Below are 5,931 nucleotides of genomic sequence, written 5' to 3'. Positions count from 1 at the left end.
CCGGCTAGCCCAGCCGGATTTGACCCGGTGGTTACAAATCAGTAACCAACGACACTTAGAATTTTTTTGAGGCAGTACAAATCAGTAACCAGTGACACTTAGAATTTTTTAGGCTCAGTACAAATCAGTAACCAGTGACACTTAGACTTTTTTTAGGGTCCAAACTGTGATGGGAGCGAACTTGACTGCTCATACCGACTTTGAGTGCTCGGGGCCGGCTAGCCCGGCCGGATTTGACCCGGTGGTTACAAATCAGTAACCGACGACACTTAGAATTTTTTTGAGGCAGTACAAATCAGTAACCAGTGACACTTAGAATTTTTTAGGCTCAGTACAAATCAGTAACCAGTGACACTTAGACTTTTTTTAGGGTCCAAACTGTGATGGGAGCGAACTTGACTGCTCATACCGACTTTGAGTGCTCGGGGCCGGCTAGCCCGGCCGGATTTGACCCGGTGGTTACAAATCAGTAACCGACGACACTTAGAATTTTTTTGAGGCAGTACAAATCAGTAACCAGTGACACTTAGAATTTTTTAGGCTCAGTACAAATCAGTAACCAGTGACACTTAGAATTTTTTCCAGTCAGTACAAATCAGTAACCAAGAACACTTAGAATATTTTTGAGGCAGTACAAATCAGTAACCAACGACACTTAGAATTTTTTTGAGTCAGTACAAATCAGTAACCAGTGACACTTAGAATTTTTTTGATGCAGTACAAATCAGTAACCAACGACACTTAGAATTTTTTTGATGCAGTACAAATCAGTAACCAAGGACACTTAGAATTTTTTAGAGTCAGTACAAATCAGTAACCAACGACACTTAGAATTTTTTTGATGCAGTACAAATCAGTAACCAACGACACTTAGAATTTTTTCCAGTCAGTACAAATCAGTAACCAGTGACACTTAGAATTTTTTTGAGTCAGTACAAATCAGTAACCAGTGACACTTAGATTTTTTAGGGTCCAAACTGTGCTGGGAGCGAACTTGACTGCTCATACCGACTTTGAGTGCTCGAGGCCGGCTAGCCCAGCCGGATTTGACCCGGTGGTTCAGCCGAAGGTCTCGACTTTGAGAGCGGACCGGCCCCCGCGTTCGGGCCGATTTTCATGCATTTCCCAAGTCGGCAAGTGGTCCAAACTGTGATGGGAGCGAACTTGACTGCTCATACCGACTTTGAGTGCTCGAGGCCGGCTAGCCCGGCCGGATTTGACCCGGTGGTTCAGCCGAAGGTCTCGACTTTGAGAGCGGACCGGCCCCCGCGTTGGGGCCGATTTTCGTGCATTTCCCAAGTCGGCAAGTGGTCCAAACTGTGATGGGAGCGAACCTGACTGCTCATACCGACTTTGAGTGCTCGGGGCCGGCTAGACCAGCCGGATTTGACCCGGTGGTTACAAATCAGTAAACAACGTCACTTAGAATTTATTTCAGTCAGTACAAATCAGTAACCATCGACACTTAGAATTTTTTTGAATCAGTACAAATCAGTAACCAGTGACACTTAGAATTTTTTAGGGTCCAGACTGTGATGGGAGCGAACTTGACTGCTCATACCGACTTTGAGTGCTCGAGGCCGGCTAGCCCGGCCGGATTTGACCCGGTGGTTACAAATCAGTAACCAACGACACTTAGAATTTTATTCAGTCAGTACAAATCAGTCACCAGTGACACTTAGAATTTTTTAGGGTCCAGACTGTGATGGGAGCGAACTTGACTGCTCATACCGACTTTGAGTGCTCGAGGCCGGCTAGCCCGGCCGGATTTGACCCGGTGGTTACAAATCAGTAACCAACGACACTTAGAATTTTTTCGAGTCAGTACAAATCAGTAACCAGTGACACTTAGATTTTTTAGGGTCCAAACTGTGATGGGAGCGAACTTGACTGCTCATACCGACTTTGAGTGCTCGAGGCCGGCTAGCCCGGCCGGATTTGACCCGGTGGTTCTGCCGAAGGTCTCGCCTTCGAGAGCGGACCCTGCCACCGTGTTCAGGCCGAGTTTCATGCATTTCCAACGTTGGGAAATCAGTAACCAGAAAAACTTAGAAAAAATGCCCAAAAAGAAGAAATCAGTAACCAGAAAAACTTAGAAAAATGCCCGAAAATGAGAAATGAGTAACCAGAAAAACTTAGAAAAATGCCCAAAAAGAAGAAATGAGTAACCAGAAAAACTTAGAAAAATGCCCAAAAAGAAGAAATGAGTAACCAGAAAAACTTAGAAAAATGCCCAAAAAGAAGAAATCAGTAACTAGAAAAACTTAGAAAAATGCCCGAAAATGAGAAATGAGTAACCAGAAAAACTTAGAAAAATGCCCAAAAAGAAGAAATCAGTAACTAGAAAAACTTAGAAAAATGCCCAAAAATAAGAAATGAGTAACCAGAAAAACTTAGAAAAATGCCCAAAAAGAAGAAATCAGTAACTAGAAAAACTTAGAAAAATGCCCGAAAATGAGAAATGAGTAACCAGAAAAACTTAGAAAAATGATCAAAAATAATAAATCAGTAACCAGAAAAACTTAGGAAAAAACACTTAGAAAATTTTTCAGCAAAGTGTGAAAAATATTCTAAGTGTCAGCGGAGGAAAGTGCCGAAGCATCGGGAAAGATTCACAAACTCGCGCCGAACATGTGTTCCGAAGTGCCGCAGGAACTGTGTGAATTGAGCCCGGCAAATGGCCAACTGTCATTTTGTGTCTGCAGCCCGAAAACTTTAACTTTGTCTGTCGCGGAAGTCCCGAGCGGGAAAAATCCAAACGGTTTTGCGGGGATCGAGTTCCAGAGCGATGCAGTCAAATTTGAAATTCAGACCCATTCAGTGCCACTTGCATTTGTTACACAGTGAGGTTGGCGGGGTACCCGGAGATTTCTGGGAACACGATTTTTAGAACAAAATGGCGGCGCGGGACCTTTTTGAAAGGCATCCGAAAAACGGTTCCACGGGCATAGCACTCTAATGGCGGGTATGAGTGCATGCTGGAGAGCTCTTGGAAGTCGAATTTTTGACACTTTGTCAATTTTTTGACAGAATTGCCAAACTCTCCCTGTCTGTTCTAAGAGTCGGTCAGAGACCTGTGTGGAGGTCTCTTGACACGATTGGAGGGCGGGCAAATCCCCACGTTGACTCCGGCCGTCCCTCCACAGGCGCTCGTGTCCAAAATGAAGGCGAGAGACGCGAGTGGCCTGGTTCCCTTGGGTGCTGCCAGGAAGGATGCGGGCTGACCCTTGCCTGAGCACTCCCTAAAGCCTCTTACGAGTCGAGGGCCGGCCTCGGGCGCCGCACGACCGGCTCTGGGAGTGGGTGGCCGCTATTGTGAATAGGCTGGTCCTTCCCGCTGCCACCCGGCCAAGTGCGACGGCTCTGCCGCCCTGCGGTGCTCGTCACCCAGGTTTGGGGAACTCGGTCAGAGGCTGTGGCGGGGGGTCTCTTGACACGATTGGAGGACGGGCCATCCCCACGTTGACTCCGGCCGTCCCTCCACAGGCGCTCGTGTCCAAAATGAAGGCGAGAGACGCGAGTGGCCTGGTTCCCTTGGGTGCTGCCAGGAAGGGTGCGGGCTGACCCTTGCCTGAGCACTCCGTAAAGCCTCTTACGAGTCGAGGGCCGGCCTCGGGCGCCGCACGACCGGCTCTGGGAGTGGGTGGCCGCTATTGTGAATAGGCTGGTCCTTCCTGCTGCCATCCGGCCAAGTGCGACGGCTCTGCCGCCCTGCGCTGCTCGTCACCCAGGTTTGGGGAACTCGGTCAGAGGCCGTGGCGGGGGGTCTCTTGACACGATTGGAGGACGGGCCATCCCCACGTTGACTCCGGCCGTCCCTCCACAGGCGCTCGTGTCCAAAATGAAGGCGAGAGACGCGAGTGGCCTGGATCCCTTGGGTGCCGCCAGGAAGGGTGTGGGCTGACCCTTGCCTGAGCACACGTTAAAGCCTCTTACGAGTCGAGGGCCGGCCTCGGGCGCCGCACGACCGGCTCTGGGAGTGGGTGGCCGCTATTGTGAATAGGCTGGTCCTTCCCGCTGCCATCCGGCCAAGTGCGACGGCTCTGCCGCCCTGCGGTGCTCGTCACCCAGGTTTGGGGAACTCGGTCAGAGGCCGGTGCGGGGGGTCTCTTGACACGATTGGAGGACGGGCCATCCCCACGTTGACTCCGGCCGTCCCTCCACAGGCGCTCGTGTCCAAAATGAAGGCGAGAGACGCGAGTGGCCTGGATCCCTTGGGTGCCGCCAGGAAGGGTGTGGGCTGACCCTTGCCTGAGCACACGTTAAAGCCCCTTACGAGTCGAGGGACGGCCTCGGGCGCCGCACGACCGGCTCTGGGAGTGGGTGGCCGCTATTGTGTATAGGCTGGTCCTTCCCGCTGCCATCCGGCCAAGTGCGACGGCGCTGCCGCCCTGCGGTGCTCGTCACCCAGGTTTGGGGAACTCGGTCAGAGGCCGGTGCGGGGGGTCTCTTGACACGATTGGAGGACGGGCCACCCCCACGTTGACTCCGGCCGTCCGTCCACAGGCGCTCGTGTCCAAAATGAAGGCGAGAGACGCGAGTGGCCTGGATCCCTTGGGTGCCGCCAGGAAGGGTGTGGGCTGACCCTTGCCTGAGCACACGTTAAAGCCCCTTACGAGTCGAGGGACGGCCTCGGGCGCCGCACGACCGGCTCTGGGAGTGGGTGGCCGCTATTGTGTATAGGCTGGTCCTTCCCGCTGCCATCCGGCCAAGTGCGACGGCGCTGCCGCCCTGCGGTGCTCGTCACCCAGGTTTGGGGAACTCGGTCAGAGGCCGGTGCAGGGGTCTCTTGACACGATTGGAGGACGGGCCACCCCCACGTTGACTCCGGCCGTCCGTCCACAGGCGCTCGTGTCCAAAATGAAGGCGAGAGACGCGAGTGGCCTGGATCCCTTGGGTGCCGCCAGGAAGGGTGTAGGCTGGCCCTTGCCTGAGCACACTGTAAAGCCTCTTACGAGTCGAGGGTCGGCCTCGGGCGCCGCACGACCGGCTCTGGGAGTGGGTGGCCGCTATTGTGAATAGGCTGGTCCTTCCCGCTGCCATCCGGCCAAGTGCGACGGCTCTGCCGCCCTGCGCTGCTCGTCACCCAGGTTTGGGGAACTCGGTCAGAGGCCGGTGCGGGGGGTCTCTTGACACGATTGGAGGACGGGCCATCCCCACGTTGACTCCGGCCGTCCGTCCACAGGCGCTCGTGTCCAAAATGAAGGCGAGAGACGCGAGTGGCCTGGATCCCTTGGGTGCCGCCAGGAAGGGTGCGGGCTGACCCTTGCCTGAGCACACGTTAAAGCCTCTTACGAGTCGAGGGTCGGCCTCGGGTGCCGCACGACCGGCTCTGGGAGTGGGTGGCCGCTATTGTGAATAGGCTGGTCCTTCCCGCTGCCACCCGGCCAAGTGCGACGGCTCTGCCGCCCTGCGGTGCTCGTCACCCAGGTTTGTGCAACTCGGTCAGAGGCCGGGGCGGAGGTCTCTTGACACGATTGGAGGACGGGCCATCCCCACGTTGAATCCGGACGTCCCTCCACAGGCGCTCGTGTCGAAAATGAAAGGCGAGAGAGACGTGAGTGGCCTTGGTTCCCTTTGGGTGTTGCCAGGAAGGATGCGGGCTGACCCTTGCCTGAGCACACCCATGTTTGTGCAACTCGGTCAGAGGCCGGGGCAGAGGTCTCTTGAAACGACTGGAGGGCGGGCAATCCCCACGTTGAATCCGGCCGTCCCTCCACAGGCGCTCGTGCCGAAATTGAAGGCGAGAGAGGCGAGTGGCCTTGCTTCCCTTGTGTGTTGCCAGGAAGGATGTGGTCTGACCCTTGCCTGAGCACACCAAGGTTTGTGCAACTCAGTCAGAGGCCGGGGGCAGAGGTCTCTTGAAACGACTGGAGGGCGGGCAATCCCCACGTTGAATCCGGCCGTCCCTCCACAGGCGCTCGTGCCGAA

The 5,931-nt window shown here is 54.3% G+C and overlaps 1 long non-coding RNA gene across 1 annotated transcript; it reads left to right on the top strand.

Moving 5' to 3' along the window:
• The first annotated feature begins 2,896 nt into the window (after positions 1–2,896).
• Positions 2,897–5,632, top strand: LOC148133732 (uncharacterized). The gene is made up of 2 exons (XR_015756159.1): positions 2,897–3,731; positions 4,412–5,632. It is a non-coding gene; the product is annotated as an uncharacterized LOC148133732 (long non-coding RNA).
• Positions 5,633–5,931: the final 299 nt, after the last annotated feature.

This window comes from Chiloscyllium plagiosum, unplaced genomic scaffold, assembly GCF_037043375.1.
Source record: "Chiloscyllium plagiosum isolate Xiang-an unplaced genomic scaffold, Cpla_swu_hap1 HiC_scaffold_220, whole genome shotgun sequence".
In the NCBI taxonomy this organism is placed as follows: Eukaryota; Metazoa; Chordata; class Chondrichthyes; order Orectolobiformes; family Hemiscylliidae; genus Chiloscyllium; species Chiloscyllium plagiosum.
This window is presented reverse-complemented; position numbering and strand designations above follow the sequence as displayed.